The following is a 23950-nucleotide window of genomic DNA, read 5'->3' as shown; positions in this document are numbered from 1 at the left end:
CAGAAGCTCTCACGAAGCACGAAAACCAGAATTTAGTGACTCTCCAGTGACCAGTACAAATTAATAATCTTGGTCTGCAACAGTTATCACTTTGGAAAAGACAAAAAATAAACCTTCCTCTGGAAACTGTTCCTTGCTAATCTCAGAGCATAGATTTTCATAGACTTTTTACATTAGGTTTAAATTGGATTTGTTGATGCTAGTCCATTAAGTCAAACAAAATGTGTTTGCTGTAGGCTATACACATTAGCTAAAAAATACTTAAATATGAACTTTGTGGCTTTGTGAAATCGCGTTGTCATCAAAAAGCACAATTAAGAGCATACTGGATGCTCCAAAGGCATTGTGCATTCTTACTAAAACATTCAAATATTTACTTTAAGAATTAGCTCTAGTAATTTTATTCATTATCGTTAAGGAATGGATTAGTCTTAACTAGGGACATTGAAGGGAAAGTTTTAAGTTCTGAGAGACATGTGGCCTTTGTGTCTTTTTTCGGATGAAAAAATGTTTAATCTCATGTGGAGTAGTAGTGAGCAGAATAATCTTTACTTCAAAGAAATGCCTTTGGGTAATAAAATGTTGCTCCACTTAAAAACTACTGATTATAAAGTGAAGAGGGGGAAAACACAAGTGATATTTTCAAGTTCAAGTCGTTGTGGTCCAGTTGAAAATGCTATTTTATATTCATCACATCTCTTTAAAAGCAGTAATTAATTTAAAAACTGACAATAAATGTTGAAAAGTAGTGAAATACACAATTTGGGTGAAAACAAACTAATATGCGAGTAATATATATTGAACAGTATATGCAGTTCAAATGTTTGGTATTAGTAAGATATTTAATTTTTTTTAAGAAGTCTACTGTACTCAAGGCTGCATTTTTATTTTGATGTCTATCTTAAAAAAATATCTTTTTTTTTTTTTTTACTTATGCATCAAAGGATCCTGAAAAAAAATTGTTGCAGATTCCAAAAAAAAAATTAAGTTGCACAACAGATTCCAACATTGATAATAAATCAGTATATTAGAATAATTTCTAAAGGATCATGTGACACTGAAGACTGGATAAATGGCTGATGACAATTCAGGTTTTGCATTACAGGAATAAATTATATTTTATATATGTTAAAATATAAAACTGTTATTTTAAAATACAATAATATTTCACAATATTACTTTTCTGTATTTTTGATCTAATAAATGCAGCCTTGATGAGCATAAGAAACTCAAATCAAAACAAACATAAAAAACATTCAAAATCTTACTGATTCCAAACTTTTGAATATAAGAATATTTGTGAATAAACACTGAGGTATGAAAGTAAAGGTAATTTTTATCAAGTAAATATCTTACCTTGATACAGTCACTGTCAGATGATCAGATGGAAATACCATGGTATTTTGACATTTATAGCCTTTATACTGTCTCAGAAACACCATAGTGTTTCCTGCAGTCTATTTGCTGTCCAAATCGCAATAATCATAATGTGGCCTGCAAATCATAATTGCTGTCTTATGCCACTCGGGCCCGTTCAGCCCGAGGTTACGATGCCCTGTGTCTCCCTCAATCAGTCACACAGGACATCTCTAGCTGTACATGTGGAGAGAGGAAATGCTACAACAGATGAGGTCGCAACATGGTTCCCCGCTCAACATGAAATAAGTGTAGGCCGTCGTATATGTTTGAGATTCCTGTTTTAGGAGTCCAACAAAACAACCGGCAGGTGACAGAGGCCTGATGGGGTCTGTATTCCCCATCCTATTTACAGATGGATGGAGAGAGAAAGGGTGAAAGGTCTATTGCCATTTCCACATCCATTAAATAAGCTTCTTTATGTGCCGAGATCTGCTGACTGGCTTTGTCATCAGGGGCGGCGTTTCCGTATGGCAGAGTATGGCAGTCGCCATACCCTAGCTCTGTCAGGTGTGCTGTGGAAAATTATCCGAACTCTATTATATTTCATTATTATAATTTTAAATCACTGCTATTGGTCTTCATTATATGAAAAGCATTCAAAAGAGTTTGTCACTAAACTTTGTAACGCTATTGGATCCTCAAACTGTAACTTCACCCCGCTCTGGTGGACATTCCTGCAGTCAGCATGCCAATTGCACGCTCCCTCAAAAGTTGCGACATCTGTGGCATTTTGCTGTGTGATAAAACTGCACATTTTAGAGCGGCCTTTTATTGTGGCCAGCCTAAGGCACACCTGTGCAATAATCATGCTGTCTAATCAGCATCTTGATATGCCACACCTGTGAGATGGATGGATTATCTCGGCAAAGGAGAAGTGCTCACTAACACAGATTTAGACAGATTTGTGAACAATATTTGAGAGTAATAGGCCTTTTGTGTACATAGAAAAAGCCTTAGATCTTTAAATTCAGCTCATGAAAAATGGGGGCAAAAACCAAAGTGTTGCGTTTATAATTTTGTTCAGTGTATCTCAACTTTTTACAGTATTGTTTATTTTATTTTATTTTTAAAGGTCATAAATCAGTCCATGCTACTAATTATGATGCTACTAATTATAATCCATTTATTTTAGAAGATAAAGCACATCTATTCTGGCATTCTGAGAAGGATTCTCTCGTATGAATGATGTTTTGTAGGTGTTTATGGATGTTTTGTGATTCTACATACGCAAACATTGAATTATAAAAACATTGATTTTTCTCAAAAGGAAGGGGAAGGAATATGTATTTATACTGTAGATATTGAAGACCGTAAGATTGAAGCTGCAATTTGTTTTGCCCTTGGAAACTGACGAATATAGAGTGATTAATGTTCAGTAGCTTGAATTATTCTCTTGTAGATGAAGTAAAAACAGTGTGCTTGTGTAATAAAAAAAACCCCAAATAACTTACATATGAAAAATCACTAAGATATTTGATGGTTCTTCAGCGCAAAGTTTCTTTTGCTATTGATCTGTCTCTTTCAGTCTCTTTTTTTTTATGCCTGAAATATTGCTTCATACCCAGTAAGGCAAGTTTTCATAGTGATTTTATTAACAGATAAAATACATGAACATGTAAATAGTACTAGTATTATTATTACACTAGTATTATTGTCAGTAACTAATCTTTCTGCCTTGTATTTTTGCATTTAACATTTTTAATCTGTTTGTCTTTCTTACAGTTACGGGTAGACAATGTTTCAATTATAGGATCTTGTCGACAGCTGTCAGTCAAATTGTTGTTGCCATTGTTTATATTTCAGAAGTGTGACAGTAAGTAGTGTAACACCCTCACTCAAAGTAAATGCTGTTTAACTGTAGTTTATATGTTTGAAGCTCAGTGGAATGTTTTCTCCCAGTGTCGTGAGATCTTAAGTTTTATTTCTTTAGCTCAGTGGCAGTGCCAACAATAAACAAGCATCTGCATCGTTATTGATCGTTCATTCCTGCAAACACAAAACCAACCATCAATCGATGTGTTTCCCATTTCATTGGAAGCAAGCAGCCTCCCTTATTTTTTATTCTGTCTCAGAGGAGCACAAAAAAGTTAGATTCAAATTAGGGCTATATATAAAATATATATATATACTGATAATTCAAACTATAACAGGCAAGTTACGCATTAAAGTTCACTCAAAAAAGGAAGATAGTTTTCATTTACTCACTCTCGTGCCATTCCAAACATTTTTGAATTTCTCTTTTTCTTTGCAATACAAAATAAGATTTATGAAAACCGTTTTCACACCGGTTTTAGACAATATTGGATCCCACTGATGTTTATTGTATGGGGAATAAATCCTTCCATAGAAGAAAGTCAGTCATACAGGTTTGGAATGACATGACAGTGAATAAATGATGACAACATTTTGAATTTTTAACTGTGAGATAAAGAGTCTTTTTTTAAATCTCCATAACAGAATTGGGAGAAAAGTTTGAAATGTAGATAAAAATTCACACCTCATTACGTTATAAAAAGTAATTGCCTTTATTACATTTTTATCCTGTGGCACAAAAGAGGCTCCTATAATTATTTCATAAATTAATGTGTAAAATTAATATCAGTAACACCTGAATTTTATTGGCTTCACAGAAAACAAAGGCAGCTACTCTATTCCTGGCACCGGTTGTGTTGCAGATGGGCTGCTAAACCTCAACTGTAAATGGTTAGTTGAACCATCTCACGCATGCCAGTGCTCTCGAGGCAAATGAAAAGCGTTCAGTTTCTGATGGAGGGGAGTGGCTGAGACCGAAGCAAACTGAAACGCAGCCTTTGTCCAGTCTCTCTGGATGTCACTGTCAGACCCTGCTGAGAGGTTTTAACTCACTGGACTGCCTCATTCACTCTTTCGCTCAATGAAAGCAGAATTAACTGGCTCTACAGCGCCCCGGAAATTGATCCCCCCCCCCTTCCTTTTCTTCATCTACACACAGTTTGCTGGCACTTCATTGATTGTTGCGGCAGACAGAATGAACCCCTCATGGTTACTCTTGTAGTTGTCCTGTCAGTCAGCGTTTGATGTATATTAAGTTAGCAATGAGAACAGCGCATGGTAAGTATGAATGAAATAGAGAGGGAAAGAGAAAGCGAAAAATTTAAATTAAGAAAGGAACCAAGACAATTTCACGCTCTTAGTCCATCATCCACTTTAATACAACAATGCATAAACGTTTGCGTTAAAGTTTATTTCAAGTAAAAAATTGGATTTAAATTTATTAGTAATAATAATAATAATAATAATAATAATAATTTATTATTATAAATTAATTGTTAAATGTTTTTAATTTCTAGGAATTTAAACTTAAAAGACAAAATAAATGTGAATTATTATATGCCTATTTTTAGGATTGTTGTGTTTTTCTTTTTTTTTTTGCATTGTTTATTATTATTATTATTATTATTATTTATTAAAAGGGAGAGTTTTTAATTTTCCTTTCCAGGAATTTAAATTTAAATGAAAAAAAAAAAGTAAAATTTTTATATGCATTATTGCATTATTGCATTATTATTGCATATATGCATTATTATTATTATTATTATTATTATTATTATTATTATTATTATTATTATTATTATTATTATTATGCATAGTCAGTAATAATTGATCAGTTGGCAGTTATAGTTTATATATTTGGCTAAAAAAACAAAACAAAAAAAAGGTGATGAAAGAAAATCTCCAACTTGAAAGAAAAACAATCAACTTTGTAATATTTTCAAACGATCACACTTTTTGGAAATTCAGCATTTAAATAGCTTACTTATAATTGTTTTACTTGTGGTGATAATATGCACAATGAAGCATAATAGAAAATAAGTATTTGGCATTAATAAAAGTACATGCTTCACCTTTTAAGTAATTAATATGCTAATTCGATCTCTTATTTACAAAAAAAAACCCTGACATTGTGTGTCCCATGTGCACGAAGAATTTATTAAAGTCACAATTTTGATGCACAAATTGCATTTGAAAACTGTGGTGTTAACAAACACCCCATTGAACTTAATGAGAAAAAATTGTGTTTCCTGATTTTTTCGCCCATTTGCTTTAATGCCTTTTCCAGACAAAACAATTAATAATGCCAGGACATTTGCACGCAACCCTAGGCTATTCATTTCCAATCACCCTACCAGCTTCTCAAAGTACATCTATACTGTTCGGAAAGACACTAATGAGTTGTCCATAGACAGATTTAATGATTTGGAAAATCCACCTCCTGAAGTGGTTTCAGTGGCTGTTCATCTCAAGGGTATTCAAACTCAGTCAGATTAGTAAAATCACAAGAACTGACATGACAGAACTACATTGCTGCATCATAATGAATGTTGGATCGTTGTCTTTGAGATTCAATTCTAAACAGAACAAAGGCATGCTTGTATTGTGTTTGCAGGGGATGATATCAGTTAGCAGTGCTGTCACCGTGTAAGCTGACATTAGGAGGAAGTTTGCGAGCTTTGACCTTTGCTCTATTGTGGGGCATCTGCTTGTTTGTGCCGTGGCTGAAAAGAGTCCAGCTTGCAGCCTCTCTGAGGGACCAAAGATGGATTTCTTTACCACAGTCACATTCATGTCACATTGACACACACCAAGTTTGTACACAAACCGGCCACCAGTGTATGTGTATGCAAGGGGATCTGAAATGTTTGAGGCCCTGAGGGAAATAACAGCACATTTCATGAGAGCATTTTCTCAAAGAGATGTAACACTGCACGCACAGACATTCTGGGTCTGTCCGTGCCCAGAGCCTGTCCTCCGGGCCCAGAGCCTCACTGGAACTCGTATCCATTCTTCACATTTTCGTGAAAAGGGCCTGCCATGATCGCACGCTCGCTTTGAAGTAAATTGGTCTTAATTCAAATTCAATTTAATTAAAAAAAATTGTATCCTCATTTTGACCAAAGGTGTCCTTGAGCTGAGTTTAGGGTTTTTTTTTGAAGAAGGAAACGGATTAAAGACAACAAAAGTAGGCGGTGATAGAGGGAATGTCTGTGCCATTAAACCTTGTATTCATTTTCATGTGACTAGTTATGAATATGTTCACTGTTTAACTAGTTTTACCTAAACTCCTCAGCATTTTCTTAAACTGTTGCTCAGTCATGAAAGTAGTTGGCCTGCTAGTATAAACTGTCAGTTTAGGTTAATGCCCCGTATAACGTTTCTTACAGCAACACTGAGAATGCAGCAAATACTTGCGTTGTGTTATGACTTGTGTACTTAAAAAATATATAGTGGATTGAAGTGAGCAAGACGCGAGTTGTTTGAAAGTCAGAATGTCTGTTTCTTTCAGTAAAAGATCACTTCAGTACCACTTTTATTTATATTGGACATCACTGGACCCCCTGCAGTTTGCCTACAGAGCAAACAGGTCTGTGGATGATGCAGTCAACATGGGACTGCACTTCATCCTGCAGCATCTGGACAGACCAGGGACTTATGTGAGGATCCTGTTTGTAGACTTCAGTTCCGCTTTTAACACCATCACGGACACCCTTCAGAATAAACTGACACAGCTCTCCGTCCCCACCTCTGTCTGTCAGTGGATCAAAAGCTTCCTGACAGACAGACAGCAGTTAGTAAAGCTTGGTAAATTCACATCCAGCACTCGCACCATCAGCACTGGAGCTCCACAGGGCTGCGTTCTCTCTCCTCTACTCTTCTCCCTCGACACCAACAACATTTATTTTTTATGGAGTGGAGCTGGAGTAGAGTGATTATGGAACGCTTTCAACCTTTATTTTTTAGCTGGAACAGAGTGATTATGAAACACTTTCAGCAGAACCGAGAATACACATTTATTTTGTTTTGTTTTTATTTTTGTGAAGCTGGAGCAGAGTGATTATGACATACTTTCAGCAAGAACGACAATATGCTTTAATTTAGTTTATTTAGTTTAGTTTAGTTTTGTTTTTGTGGAGCTGGAACAGAGTGATTGTGGTACATACCCGGTCAATCCACTATGTTTGGCTCACAACAATACACATAATCAACTGACTGCATTTACAGTAGACTTGGATAGATAATGGCATTCAGGGAAGCGCAGCTATCTGAACAGAGAATGACTCTCTCAAAAATTTCTAAATGATGGATTGGGCTAAGATATGTTTAGTTTTTCTGTTGTTATTAATCTATGTTGACCTTTTAGCCAATCTTGGACCGTATTTAATTTCTAATGCTTAAACCGATACATATTCAGTGTTATTGTAAGTTGCCAAAATCATATAGGGTAGAGTGGGGGAAAACGCCCCCCCTTACGGACTGTGTAATACTTTTCTGTGCAACAAAAGTTAAATGTTCAGAAAAGTTATCATAGTTTTAATGGCAATGACTTAAATTATAAACGTGTCCCGAGTTTAAAATGTCCCGAATTTTCATGTTATTAGATTTTTAACAAAAATTAAATTTGTACCAAGGGGCGTTTTACCCCCACCTATGGGGCAAAACGTCCCCATGGGTGGGGTAAAATGCTCCTCAGTCAGACAAAGCAATTTGCTTTAAACTTTTACCGTAAAATCAGAGTACAGACAGTGATTATGAATTACAAAATTATAATAGCCTATTTGAAACATTTTGCTAGCTGATGCTAACTGGCTAGCTAACTAGCTACCTGATGCTAACTTGAGGTCATTTTTAAACATAAAATCCAAATATTTTTATTCAACCAACTAGTTAGAATATATTTGATGGAAACACAGTGGATTTGATGTTCAGAACAGAATAACTAGAATAATTGCTCATTGCCCCCTGGGGGTGTTTTACCCCACAGTGTATGTTTGGGGAAAAAAAAAAAAAAAAAAAGTAATTCTGAAAATATTATATTATATTTTTATTAAATAACACATACTCCCTATCTACAGTTCTATCTACTGTTATATTATATATAACTGTGATGTTCTACAAAACAACAAGCTTTAACTTTTAAACTTTTTTTTCTTACTGCTGAAAATTAGATCATTTACTGTGAAATGCTTTTCTCTCCAGTACATCACTGGTGTAAGCTTCACGGTGAAAACTTCTACATCACTCTCGTCAACGTAGACCATAGTTACAATAAAAATGTATCTTGACTTTATCTTGTGGTTATTTGGGGAAAAACAGTAGGGGGGGCATTTCCCCCCACTCTACCATATATAGCAGTGGTCTCAAACTCAATTCCTGGAGAGCCACAGCTCTGCAGAGTTTAGCTCCAACCAGCTCCAACTCACACCTGCTTGGAAGTTTCTAGTGATCCTGAAGACCTTGATTAGCTGGATCAGGTGTGTTTGATTAGGGTTGGAGCAAAACTGTGAAGAGCTGTGGCCCTCCAGGAATTGAGTTTGAGTCCAATGCTATATAGTATGAAGTATGACGTATGTATGAAGGATCTGTGCATTCTGGGTCACGCAAATAAAGATTCAGATATTTTGCGCGGAATGGAATTTTAATTATTAATTTCTTGATATTCTTGTATATTAGTGGTGTGCGATATTGACAAAAAAAAATCTCTATTTTCTGTGGGTGTGTTTTGAATGGTTTTTGCAAAATACTCGATAATGTCAAATTGCACATCGTTAAAGCAACAATTACGATATTATTGCAGGCGATATACAGGTCCTTCTCAAAAAATTAGCATATTGTGATGAAGTTCATTATTTTCTGTAATGTACTGATAAACGTTAGACTTTCATATATTTTAGATTCATTACACACAACTGAAGTAGTTCAAGCCTTTTATTGTTTTAATATTGATGATTTTGGCATACAGCTCATGAAAATTAGCATATCATGAAAAGGTTCTCTAAACGAGCTATTAACCTAATCATCTGAATCAACTAATTAACTCTAAACACCTGCAAAAGATTCCTGAGGCTTTTAAAAACTCCCAGCCTGGTTCATTACTCAAAACCGCAATCATGGGTAAGACTGCCGACCTGACTGCTGTCCAGAAGGCCATCATTGACACCCTCAAGCAAGAGGGTAAGACACAGAAAGAAATTTCTGAACGAATAGGCTGTTCCCAGAGTGCTGTATCAAGGCACCTCAGTGGGAAGTCTGTGGGAAGGAAAAAGTGTGGCAGAAAACGCAGCACAACGAGAAGAGGTGACCGGACCCTGAGGAAGATTGTGGAGAAGGACCGATTCCAGACCTTGGGGGACCTGCGGAAGCAGTGGACTGAGTCTGGAGTAGAAACATCCAGAGCCACCGTGTACAGGCGTGTGCAGGAAATGGGCTACAGGTGCCGCATTCCCCAGGTCAAGCCACTTTTGAACCAGAAACAGCGGCAGAAGCGCCTGACCTGGGCTACAGAGAAGCAGCACTGGACTGTTGCTCAGTGGTCCAAAGTACTTTTTTCGGATGAAAGCAAATTTTGCATGTCATTCGGAAATCAAGGTGCCAGAGTCTGGAGGAAGACTGGGGAGAGGGAAATGCCAAAATGCCTGAAGTCCAGTGTCAAGTACCCACAGTCAGTGATGGTCTGGGGTGCCATGTCAGCTGCTGGTGTTGGTCCACTGTGTTTTATCAAGGGCAGGGTCAATGCAGCTAGCTATCAGGAGATTTTGGAGCACGTCATGCTTCCATCTGCTGAAAAGCTTTATGGAGATGAAGATTTCATTTTTCAGCACGACCTGGCACCTGCTCACAGTGCCAAAACCACTGGTAAATGGTTTACTGACCATGGTATTACTGTGCTCAATTGGCCTGCCAACTCTCCTGACCTGAACCCCATAGAGAATCTGTGGGATATTGTGAAGAGAAAGTTGAGAGACGCAAGACCCAACACTCTGGATGAGCTTAAGGCCGCTATCGAAGCATCCTGGGCCTCCATAACACCTCAGCAGTGCCACAGGCTGATTGCCTCCATGCCACGCCGCATTGAAGCAGTCGTTTCTGCAAAAGGATTCCCGACCAAGTATTGAGTGCATAAATGAACATAATGGCCATTCTTTTATTGGTCGGATGAAATATGCTAATTTTTTGAGATTTGGGTTTTCATGAGCTGTATGCCAAAATCATCAATATTAAAACAATAAAAGGCTTGAACTACTTCAGTTGTGTTGTAATGAATCTAAAATATATGAAAGTCTAATGTTTATCAGTACATTACAGAAAATAATGAACTTTATCACAATATGCTAATTGTTTGAGAAGGACCTGTATATCGCACACCTCTATTGTATATACATATTTAACTTTTGCCTTTTGAACAAATGTGTGTATAATGTAGAAATGGAGGACTGATCCTCACAGAAACATGTCAGGCATGCACACGCGTACTCACACATATGCTGGCATGAATATTTAACACCCCAGACAGAGTCAAACCCTGTTGCCTCGCATTCCAATGTGCAATGTGTGATGTTCTCTGCCTTTGTAAACCTTTGCCTTTAAGGGTCCTCTTGGCTCCCCTGTGACTCTGCCAACGATGTGAATAAAGGGAAATCAGAACTCATGCCTTCCCATCTCACCTTGTAGTTTTTCAACAAGAGGGAGTGTCGATCTTTGTGTAGGTGTGGGTGTGTGTGTGTGTGTGTGTGTGTGTGTGTGTGAGAGTGAGTGAGTGTGGGTTTGTGTGCACACGTGAGTCACCACATCAGTTTACCTCCATCTCACACCACATTTTCTGTGTATTTCTAAACATCTGAATTTAATGGCATCCCTAACAACATCTCAAATTTCTTTTTTTTTTTTTAACACATTCATTTTATATTTATGATATTTAGTGAAGATGCGACTTCTGGTCCCCAAAGTGACCAATTTTCCCTTGAAGGTCAAATTTGTAATTTGTGATAAAATATACAGTGAAGAGACTTATATAAGTAAACCTTTTTATAAGATTATAGCACTGAAGGCATAATACCTGCAGAAAAGAAACTCATTACAGAAAACTTGCTTTCTGGCAAAACTGTAATAAAATCTAATATTTACAGTTCATTGCTTTCCTTTTGTAGTTGTGTAGTAAAAAATGTCTTTGAAATGTCTTTTATTATTATTATTTTAAAATAATTTTTAATCTTATATATTAAATATGAATACAGTTATTTACAATAAGTTCATGTTAGTTAACTGTAATGCATTAACCTTACAATGAGCAATATATTGCAGTTGCAGTATTTATGCGTTTTTGTTAATGTTAGTTAATAAGAATACTACGACGGCGTTTTAGTGCCACCTTAAAAAATAAAAAAAATCTAAGATTACGAGATTAAAGTCGTAATATTTCGAGAATAAAGTCGAAACTACGAGAATAAAGTCGAAATGTTACGAGAATAAAGTCGTAATATTTCGAGAATAAAGTCGAAACTACGAGAATAAAGTCGAAATGTTACGAGAATAAAGTCGTAATATTTCGAGAATAAAGTCGAAACTACGAGAATAAAGTCGAAATGTTACGAGAATAAAGTCGTAATATTTCGAGATTAAAGTCGAAACTACGAGAATAAAGTCGAAATTATGAGAATAAACAGTGACCCCAAAGTAATTGCAGACTACTACATTTCCACTGTAACCCGCATTGTCCCGAGCGACTGCGCGCCGACCCAGGAACAGAAAATGGACACGTCAAAGACATGCAGGTTTTCCTGCGCAGAAACCACACGGACAGTTACGCAGGAGAGAAAAGTTTTATGGATGCAGCACGGCAAATCAACGCATAGAGGCATGGTGGGGCATACTGCGTAAACAAAGTGGACAACTTTGGATGGACATCTTTCAGACCCTCAAAGACGATGGGCATTTCTCTGGTGATTTCTTGGATAAAAATCTTATACAGTTCTGCTTCTTGAACCTTGTCCAGGTATGTAACAATTTATTAGGTATTTATTACGATTACCTCTAAAGGCTAATCATACAGTAATATCCACTTTGAACTGAAGTTCAAATACTATAAACAACTGGATTTAACTATTATGTGAAGTTCAAAGTGTTGTTTATGCAAGGATGTATTTTGTGCATATAAGTTGTGCAGTAAATAGTTATAGATAAAATGGTGAATCATTTTTAGTGTCAAAATTCATGAACAATAACTTTTTTGGGGGGGTTATATGTATGATGGTGATTCTGCAGCTCAGTCTACATCCAGTTTTAATAATGAATGTCTTTATTTGTCATGCAGAATGAGCTAGATGAAGTTGTGAGAACATGGAACACCCACCAAATAAGACCACGACCAGGCCAGGGATTGCCCGCAGTTCGCCCAGTTCTGATGTTCTCTTTGCCAGAAATTCATGGTGCAACAGAAGACAAACTTAAATCTGTTCTTCCTCAAGAAGTGGCTGCTTGCAAAGAGGAGTGCAACCCAAAGGGGCAGTACCCCGTGACAAGACTGTATTTGAGCTCTGTGTTCTTCTTATGGAAGAAAAAGGATTAATTGTTCCTGTGGACCCATACCATGCAGCTGAACTGTACACTCTGTTAAGAAATGAGATACTAGAGAATATCTAGAAAGAAAAACTTTACATGTTTGTATTTTAATGAAAGCATAATTAAATTTGAACTCAGGTCTATATTACATTAGAGACCGTATTAAAATAGTATGTGTATTACAGTGTTATGCTAATATATTTTATTATGGGTGGTGATGGCGCAGTGGATAAGACACATGCCTTTGGTGTAAGAGACCCGGGTTCGAATCCACTGTGAGACACCAATGTGTCCCTGAGCAAGACACTTAACCCCTAGTTGCTCCAGAGGCGTGCAACCTCTGACATATATAGCAATTGTAAGTCGCTTTGGATAAAAGCGTCAGCTAAATGAATAAATGTAAATGTATTATCTTGAGTTAAGTGTAATAAATATTTTTAATGAACAGTTGTGGTGTATTCTTATACAAACAAGAAATTACAGTACACCAAAAACTAACTATAATCAACGTAATACATGCAAAATATTTAATATATATTTAAAGCTCATTTTTGGACGAGTTGCTACATAGAAACGCAAAATGGGGAGTTTGACAGTGTTGTAAATCATTCCAACTGAGACATCCTTGGGGAGTGGATTTAGCTTGAAATCCCAAACTTCAAATTCAAAATCAGACTCTTCGCCTTTGGTGGAGTTTCCATTCTGAAAGAATAATGCCTTTCCTTCTTTTAGTATATCATCATATCTTGCCTCAGCATTTATCTGTAGTTTTCTGGTCCCCCCACCTTGCCTTGCTCGAACCTGTTTTATTACACCATTTTCATCATGAAGCCACCCAATTTCAATATTTCGTTTGCATGATTTTGCTTTGCAGCTTGCTTTTTTGTTTGATGTTTGTGGCTCCTCTTCATCCTCATTTGCCGCCTTTCTAATCTTCATTTTTTCTCTCAATTTGTCAAAAAGACCCAGCTTTCGCTTTGCAGATGGGGTCTGATGCCTGCAAAAATGTATCAGGGCAATCCTGTCTCCATATGAGGGAAGGTACTTGGCCAGGTCTGCATCTTCCATAAGCAGGATGACTTCTCTGTCAATCTGTGAAAGAAGAGGGACATGCACGTTAACTTTTGGAACAAGAAAATCAATCATACTGTTTCATAACAGCTAAAAGGACATGTTATTAAAAAGAAGAACCAAATGTAAAATCTGGTCACTCAGATTTGATACAACTGTCAGGACAAATCCGGTCCTGCAGGGCCAATGTTATGCAGTGTTTAGCTCCATCCCTAATCAAACACATCTGAAAAATCATCAGGATTGCTTGAAAATTTTAAGTGTGCTAGACTTGCAAAATTTACATTTACATTTATTCATTTAGCTGACGCTTTTATCCAAAGCGACTTACAATTGCTATATATGTCAGAGGTCGCACGCCTCTGGAGCAACTAGGGGTTAAGTGTCTTGCTCAGGGACACATTGGTGTCTCACAGTGGATGAGGTCATGCTGTGATGTATCAATCTTCTACTGGTCACACGGTTTCATATGAATTTGCAGGTTAGAGTTCACCAAACTTATGGTTTCCACTCTCTCGGATTTGCATATGAAATGTAAGTTAATGGAATGAAAAGTGTAGTGTGACTGTCCCTTAATTAGGTATGATGGAGGTAAACTCTGCAGGACAGTGCCCTCCAGGACTGATGCTGCCCATCCCTGCAGTAGGTGCATGTTTAAAGGGATATTAGGTTGTGACAGGGCAGAGAAGTTTAGTTAGAAGTTTAGAAGTACTGTTATTGTTTACATGACAGGAGGGACTTTCACACTGCTTTAGTTCCAGAACTAAAAGTACAGTACTAAAGTACTCGGACGATTTTGCGCAAACTATTTCACAGTACCATTAAAAGGTTTCTGTGGTGCAAAAGGCCCTAGGGACTGTCTTTTAACAGAAGGATAAAAGAAAATTGAAAAAAAATTGTATTCTTATTATTTGTTATGTGTTCATATTTTATTTTAGTTGAACCATATTTTATTAGTTAGTTGAACCATATTCAATGTGCCTAATAACTTAATCAAATTAACCAAAACACCATACCTTTTGCTGCTTCATTGCTGTAATTTCTTCCTCAGGGATGCCTCGATCTCTTAGGAAATTGAAACTATCACTATTTTCCTCCATTCTTGGGGCTGCAAAGTAGTGCACAGGAGTGTTAAATTTAAATTGGATAACTTTAATATAATTTATAAGACTAGTGGGAAGAAACAGTGATAATGCATCTTTGGACAAAATTAATCTTTATGCCTTCTGCATGTATTTACCCTTTTATTTTTTTAAACCTTCAACAAATCCTGAAAATGATATACAGTACAGTACTGTGCAAAGTGTTTGGAATGTTAGACTTTGCTAAAGGGGGGGATGGATCCTTAAAAAAACTTTAGCTTTAACATGTTTAATATGTCCAAATATTCATTAGGTGTAATATTCCAGGGACATTTTGTATGAAACAGCTGTCCGATAACAGGTCCACACAGAGATCTGATGTCAACTTCATTGAGCAAGTCTGGGATTACATTAAGAGACAGAGGACACTAAATCAAACAACTGTTGTAACATATGACACGCACATATGTTAACAGTTCTGCGCTGTGACGCATTATCAGAGGATAGGGAAAAAATCCATGTTTCGTGAACATAGAGCTCGCACAAACGTTCACAAATTCAGCTCCGCTAACTTGATTACTAAATTTCACTGCCAGTGTTTTCTCCTGGTTATGATATTTAGCTACTGTATATGGTCAGTTAAGATAGTTAAAAAAACTCGATTGCTAGCATTAAAAATGCAATACTCTCGGTTTTAACTGCAACGTTATTGTATAGCCTATCTATTCAATTCCATCAAACTACATTAACAAATGTGTACTAAAGAGTTTTTAATTAAGCTTACCTTTTAAATGACCGCTGATGTTTGCAAGGCCTTCCGTAGAACTAAGAACTAACTGGCTCAGATGACGTGCTTAAACATAACAAACTACAACATTCACGAAAAAAATAAAAAAAATGACGACTTTATTCTCATAGTGTTTCGTCTTTATTCTCGTAACATTTCGACTTTATTCTCGTAGTTTCGACTTTATTCTCGAAATATTACGACTTTATTCTCGTAACATTTCGACTTTATTCTCGTAGTTTCGACTTTATTCTCGTAGTGTTTTGACTTTATTCTCGTAATATTTCGACTTTATTCTCGTAGTTTCGACTTTATTCTCGAAATATTACGACTTTAATCTCGTAATCTTAGATTTTTTTTATTTTTTAAGGTGGCACTAAAACGCCGTCGTAGAATACAACTAGGTCAGCTCGACTAAATAATATCAACAGAGACAACTTGATTTTAATAATGAATCAGCAAATGTTGATGTTAACATTAGCTGTGGTTAAAACATGTTGTAGAAGTGTTTTTTATTGTTCATGATAATGTAATGTAGTTAACCAATAAATACATAAATACATACATAAAAATGTCTCTCTGAGGTAAATTATTACATTCTTTAATATCTATAATATTAAATTATTGTTAATTTCAGATAAAATAAAATAAAGATAGGATAGTTTTTTTTATATAGAAAACTAATCAATACAGATTTTTATGGCTAATTCATCCTAGAATTAAATATTCTTATTAAATATGTGAACTTTGAGCAAAGCGTGTCTCCTCTACAGTCTGAGAAAAATCTAAGCTGTCTCCTCTCATTACGGTTTTAAATTAGGTGTTGAATGTAAATATGAATTCAGATTTTTTTCCCAATATCTTACTGCACCTTTTATTTTTTCGTTTTTTTCAGAGTCTTTGACATTCAGATGTGATTGTGATTTATGCAAAAAAAAAAATGTAACCAACACATCTGCCAAACGAAATGTAAATGGCGTGAATGCACCTGTGAAGCTAAATCAATTAAGACAGAGAAACTGAAATAGACAGCAACAGAGTGTGCATGTGGGGGACAAATTATTGAGTCCAGATGGCAGAGATGGAAAGGCCAGGTCGCTGGCAGAGAGGAGAGAGAAGAGAGACAGATGGGAGTATGCAAAGATCATAAAACCATATTATGCTTGTTATTATTGTTGTAATAGGCACTATAATGGCGCTTAGCGTTAAGCTTATTTTCATGGCTGGTCTACTGATACAGCAGTGCTGTGAGCCATCCTCAGTCTCAATTGGATTATGTAGATGTTTGGATTTGAAAAAAAAAACAGCAGATTATTTTGGCTCCACAATGACAGAGGCTGTACAGATGCAGACACCAGGAGGTTAGCCTACAGTAAACAGAAAAACAATCACAATCCTTCTGTACTTAGCAGTGAGCCACGGCTGTTGGTACAAACTCTTTATCCACGTATAATCCACACATTTATAAGACTCTGAAATTTTTGGACTTTATTAAGCAGAGCGCTTTGGGCTAAACATACCGAATGGAGAGAAACAAGAATGAAAATCCATGTATATTGTAGTTGACTACAGTGTAGGTATCTACATTTCCTTGATGTGTTGATTTGCAGTAGTGAAGGTGTCAGGACGTCCTCATATCCTGATGAATAAAACAACAAGTTCATAATTTGGCCAGTAGGAACACAAGCTGTCTGACATGTGAAATTATATGGGTGAGAAAAAAATGATGAAAATGTTGCAAAAAAGTGTCATGAATAATTTAAGAGTTTTTTAAAAATTCATCATTACCCTGCTGGTTTGAAGGTCACTGCCTGTTGAAAGCACACACTTTCTGTGGGAAAATTGTAAAAGTGAAAAAGAAATAGAAAAAAGATCAATTATTAGTCTCTGAATGCTGGTTATGATGTTTGTGGTTGAAATCTTCTGAAACAGAGACAGCATATAGCCCATAGAGGAGTGGAGCTCATAAAAATTGCATTGTTTTTAAGTTGGAATTGCTTCATACTGTTCTCATGAGCAGTAATAGTTCTGTTAGCTGTTAAGTACTATTTGAGGGGGGGAAATATTTTAAACTCATTTTAAACTTCTTTTTGTAACCCTTAATCCCTATGACACTAAAACTATACCAGCCAGTAAGTAAGATGGTTCTCAAGCAATGAGAGTGTGTGGATATTTTCTAAAATAATATTCTGTGATGTGTTTACAGGTATCTCTTTGCCATCTGACATGGTGTGAGAGTATCAGATTGTAACTAGTTTTTGTTTTCATTGTACCAAAGCCAAATTAATTCCTGAAAATAATATCTGGAAAATATTTTATTCCTTCAAAAATAATAATTATTAATTATTGCTGCTGTGAATAATTAAACATAACTAATTGTTATGATATTGCTAAGATAATAAGATAATGAATATGAATACACACACACACACACACACACACACACACACACACACACATATATATATATATATATATATATATATATATATATATATATATATGCATTTATCAGTGTGATGTTTTAATATTATATATATATATATATATATATATATATACACACACACACACACTTCCTTAGATCAATCAAAAAAAGGATTTGCAAAAAACAGAAAAGTTCTTTAAATCATGTTCATTTCTGCACTCAATACTTGGTCAGGACTCCTTTAGCACAAATTCCAGCATCAGTGAAGTGTGGCATGGAAACGATCAGCCTGCGGCACTGCTGAGGCACTATCGATTCCATATGGGGTTCAGGTCAAGCATATTGGTTGGCCAATCAAGCACAGTAATATAATGGTCAGAAAACCACTTGGAAGGTGCTAAATCCTGCTGGAAAAGGAAATCAGCATCTCCATAAAGCTTGTCAGCAGATGGAAGCATTAAGTGCTCCAAAATCTCCTGATAAAACACAATGGACCAACACCAGCAGACGTCACGGCATCCCAAATCATCGCTGACCTTGGAAACTTCACACTGGACTTCAAGCAGTTTGGATTCTGTGCCTCTCCAGTCTTCCTCCAGACTCCAGACCTTGATTTCCAAATGAAATGCAAAATTTACTTTTATCTGAAAAGAGGACATTGGAGCACTGAGCAACAGTCCAGTTCTTTTTCTCCTTAGCCCAGGTAAGATGCTTCTGACGTTGTTTCTGTTTTAGAAGTGGCTTGGTAGCCCTTTTCCTGAAGACATCTGAGCATGGTGACTGTTGATGCAGCTCAGTCCACTCCTTGTGAAGCTCTCCCAAGTGTCTGAATCAGCTTGGCTTGACAGTATTCTCAAGCTTGCGGTCATCCCTGTTGCTTATGACATTTTCCTACCCAATTTCTTTCTTCCAGTCAACTTTGAATTTACTATGCTTTGATACAGCACTCTGTGAACAGCCACACCTTTCAGTAATGACCTTCTGTTACTTACCCTCTTTGTGGAGGGTGTCAATGATTGTCTTCTGGACCATTGCCAAGTCAGCAGTCTTCCCCATTATTGTGGTTTCAAAGAACAAGAGATATTTTATACTGTAGGGATGGTCATTTAATGAAACTCAAATGTAAATATTCTAATATTTTGAGATACTGGATTTTTGACTTTCATGAACCGCAAGCTCTATTTATCAAAATTAAAAGAAAAAACTTTTGAAATGTTTTACTTTACATGTAAAGAATCTAGAATATATGAAAGTTTCACTTTTTGAAAGTTACCAAAAAAAGAACTTTTTCATGATATTCTAACTTTTTGAGATGCACCTGTATGTATGATATATCCATTAATGCTATCAGTTCTCAATTATTAATAATAGTTATTATTATCAGAGTTGAAAACGGCTTTTGCTGCTTAATATTGTTGTGGAAGTCATGATACCGACTTTCAGTATTTGTTGATGAATAGAACATTTGAAAGAACAGCATTTATCTAAAAATAGAAACATTATAAATGTCTTTATATATATTTGTTTACTACAGCTAGCTCGTCTGAGCATGATTATATCCATGCACATCGTGTTTCAGACTAAGAGAGCACCACCCTAACTAATGCCTGGCACGGACTTGGCAAAGGCCATTAGTGTCACGAATCTGGTCTGTAGACTTCCGTTTACTCACCACCAGAGGTCACTCCTCCATCACATTGACTCTTTCACCACACTACTGTTGCACTTCACCCATGAACTACAATTCCCATCATCCATTGCACTGACGACGCATATACAGCTGATTACACTAATCACGCTCACACCTGAGAATTATCACACACCCTACTTAAACCATGGACTTCCTTTTCTTCTTGGCCAAGTATTGTTCTTCGTATAACACTCTCTCAGTGTTAGCTGCCTTACCGAGCCTTCTGTGTGTATGTGTATGTGTATGTCTAGCTCTAGCTCTGAGTCTCGTTCTGCGTATAATACTCCTAGTGTTAGCTGCCTTGCCAAGCCATTCTGTGTTTTCTAAGTCTAAGTTTAGTTTGTTTGGTTTATAGTCTCGTTTCCTGCCCTTTTATCATGGATTTACCCTTGTCTCACCGTTTCAGACTCTGTGTATACCTCGTTTGGATTATTGCTCAGGTTATCGGACTACCCCTCTTCTCAAGCCCTCTGGATATTGTTCACCGATCGAGGACCCACACATGCCCTTGGATTGCTCTTTTGTCTTGCCCGTGCCATACCCGTTTGCTGGTTTTTTGACCGTACCTGTTATTTTTCTATGTTTATTAATAAAAGCTTGCAAATGGATCCACACGTCTCGTTCACCACGTTACAGATAGAAGTTCATTCAGAACACTCAGAAATCCAGCTCTGTTTACTACTAGTATTTCCTCAATGCTCATACATCAGCAACAGCCTGAGGAGGACAGACAGAAGAAAAACCATCTCTACTTTTTGTTTTTGTGAGAGAAATTCACCAATGGCTGCAAAGTAGCCCACCTAGGACATAGTATTATTTTGCTGCTCGACTTCAATGCTCTCTCTGTAGTTTATTCTCGGCGCGCTCACTCTTTGAAGTGTCTGTGAGTGATAGGCATGCTGATGAACTGTTTTTGATGATCTTGGCATGTGGTGGAATGCTTTTCCGAGCATTAATGTCTTACTGTTAAAATCAGCCGAGAAAAGGGCTGGCAACATAAAGTACTTATTCTAGAAACTGAACATTTAAACGATTAGCTCCATAGACTGCCTTAAAGGAAAAGAAGTTAACCAAAAATGAAAATTTGCTGAAACTACTCATCCTCAGGCCATCCAAGATATAGAAGAGTTTCTTTATCAGAACAGATTTGGAGAAATTTTGCATTACATCACTTGTTCACCAATGGATCCTTTGCAGTGAATGGGTGCCGTCAGAATGAGAGTTCAAACAGCTGTTAAAAACATCAAAATAACCCACACAACTCTTACTATCAATTAACATCTTGTGAAGGGAAAATTTGTGTGTTTGTAATAAACAAATCCATTATTAAGATGTTTTTAACTTCATATTTTTATTTTAAATACTAGTCCTCTATCCATAATATTGCTTTCTCAAGTGAAAGTCATCTCATCTGAATCAGGAGAGAAATATGCACAGACCAAGCACTGTTTACAAGCAAAACAGTCTAAAATATGTTGGTGGATTTTGATGTGAGAGGACAACAGTGATGGACTTTTTCACTGGATGAAACGTTATAATGGATTATGCATAATAACTTTTGATTAATTGATAATTGATGGAATGGAGGCATGTGGAATAAGCTCCTTATTGAATTATTTTGATCAGCTGTTTAAACTTATTCTGACGGCACCCATTCACTGCAGTGGGATCCATGGGTAAACAAGTGATGTATTGCTACATTTCTCCAAACCTGTTCTGATGAAGAAACTACTCCTTTACATCTTGCATGGCATGGGGGTGAATACCTTTTCAGCAAATTTTTATTTTTGCATGGGTTAAGTATTCCTTTAAGGAAATCAGGGAATTTCTTATAGGATGTTAAAATTCTGCTCACTTTTGTGCTAAAATACAGTAAGAGCAACAGAATGAAATGATGAAAAAAGCACAATGTTGATGTTTGGATAGTCTGGCTTATAACAGTCTTAAAATGTATTGCTCAGTTCAGTGAATGCATAATACAAGCAGTGATTTGATGACACTTGTGGCGGTGCTTTTAAAGGGGATGCAACTTCTTTGAGAGTGTTTACTGTGCAAACAGTACTGCATAATACAGTTAAGCACACTAAAACCCTCTTAGAAAACCCTCTCAGAGCTCAAAAACTGCTAAACTAGTCAATGTATGCTAATACGCTCTGTTAAGATGTTTATCAGATGTGTGCACTCAATGGTTTGCAGATAATTTGCTACATTCATGACACACTTGTTCTTTTTCATCCATTTTGTCTCATTTTAAACCCAAACAGTGTAATAATTAAACATTGATAAAAACCTGTTCAGTTTTAATAGCCATTCCTTCATTTTTTTGTGATGCTTTAATAGTTAATGTCAATACTCTCAAATTAAGACTCTCTGTTTGCTTCCATTGCAAGGCTATACATCTGCAGTTCTTACTAGATAAGAAAAAGTGGACCATTTCTTGGCCAGGCTTCACAGTAGTGTTCAATTGATCTATCTTCCAAATTCTCAGATTAAAAAACAAAAATTGTTTCCACCTCAACATGCCAGACTGTTTGCTGTAACCTCAGATGCAGCCATGTTGCTTTCGTATAGCTCAGAGCATCCCTGAGTTTAATTGGCTGTTCTAGGGAAGGCTGTAAACCACTGTTTTTGCTGTCTTAATGACCCACACACAAGCACTGGATGTATCTGGCCTTGTCTGTGTGGTGTTGAGAAAGAACACCATAGAAATTCTCACTGACTGGACCGTCGAAGAATCTCAGAATGAGCTTTGCAGCATTCTTTTTTTTCTTGACCTGCCTGACTCATTCGTCTCTGTGTTGTCAATGTGAGCAAGCCAAAAATCAATTTAATGCGTGCGTTTATTTTTTGTCTGTGGCAGTGCACTGATATACCATGATCCCGCTCTGCACTTTAAGTGTTGAATGGGTTTCTTATGTCCACTACATCAGAATGTAGAATAGTTTCTGGGTGCCTGATAGCTGATGATGGCAGACAAGTGAAATATCACAACTTTTTTCATTTTTTTATTATTATTATTTTAGTAATAAACAAACAAATTAACAGGTGCTATTTTATACACAAACTCAAATAAATTGTTTATACGTAATATGCAATTTACATTAAAGTTTTATATATTTATATTTATGCAAAACAGTAATATAAATTGCATATTACTTATTTTAAAAAATGATCTTCAGTAATATTGGTCACACTTTATTTTAAGGTCCAATTCTCACTATTAACAAACCATTAACTGTGACATTTGCCTCAATTAACTCCTAATTTGTGGCTTATTAATAGTTTGTAAGGTAGTTGTTAAGTTTATGTATTGGGTAGGATTAGGGAGTTAGAATGTGATCATGCAGAATATGTGATTTATAAGTATTAATAAATGGCCAATATGTTAATAATAGGCATGCTAATTAGCAACTAGTTAATAGTGAGAATTGGTCCCTAAACCAAAGTGTAACCAGAATGTTCAAGAAACAACAACAACTAGATAAAAAAGTTCAAGACAAACTTTAAGTTGGCTTGAGAAAGCTGGACCAGAAAGTTTGAAAAAGTTTGAATAATAATAGTAATGTTTTACATATAAAAATATATATATATTTGTATATATATATATCTGCTAAATGACAAAATAAATAAATATATTGTAATATTTTAAAATATGATACAAAGCAATTTACAATATACAGTTTATATCAATATATGTGGATATCTTTATTATATTATATTAAATTGTTAATATATGTTATTTTATGTTATAGTAATTTTAATATATTGCTCAGATAAATAATTTATATATGCATTTTAATTATTTTAAAATGCATAATAATAATAATAATAATACCACCTTTTCAAATACAATATCCAATAATATTGTAAAATATAATATAATACAAAAACAACAAAGCACAGTTTACCATGTACAATTGATACCGATTTATTGACATTTATTAATGTAAATGTATTCTATTCTATTCTACTCTTCAAATGTATTATATGCTGTTAGATTTTCGACTGCTGTTTTTTAAGAGCAAACTACCCCCTAGCCTAACAACAACCCCCTCTACAGCCCCCATTGTCTTGCCTATCGGACTCTTTTCATCTGGAGC

General features: G+C 35.9%; 1 protein-coding gene and 1 long non-coding RNA gene across 8 annotated transcripts in view; one reads left to right on the top strand and one right to left on the bottom strand.

Moving 5' to 3' along the window:
• The window catches only part of LOC306865430 (opioid-binding protein/cell adhesion molecule homolog), a 347027-nt gene that overhangs the window by 115422 nt on the left and 207655 nt on the right, over positions 1 to 23950 (top strand). The gene's annotated exons all lie outside the window — the stretch shown is intronic.
• On the bottom strand, positions 13209 to 15810 carry LOC306865934. The gene is made up of 3 exons (XR_013783907.1): positions 15730 to 15810; positions 14880 to 14971; positions 13209 to 13884 (listed from the first exon to the last, which is right to left on the bottom strand). It is a non-coding gene; the product is annotated as an uncharacterized lncRNA (long non-coding RNA).

This window comes from Barbus barbus (genome assembly GCF_936440315.1).
Source record: "Barbus barbus genome assembly, chromosome: 47".
In the NCBI taxonomy this organism is placed as follows: Eukaryota; Metazoa; Chordata; class Actinopteri; order Cypriniformes; family Cyprinidae; genus Barbus; species Barbus barbus.
This window is presented reverse-complemented; position numbering and strand designations above follow the sequence as displayed.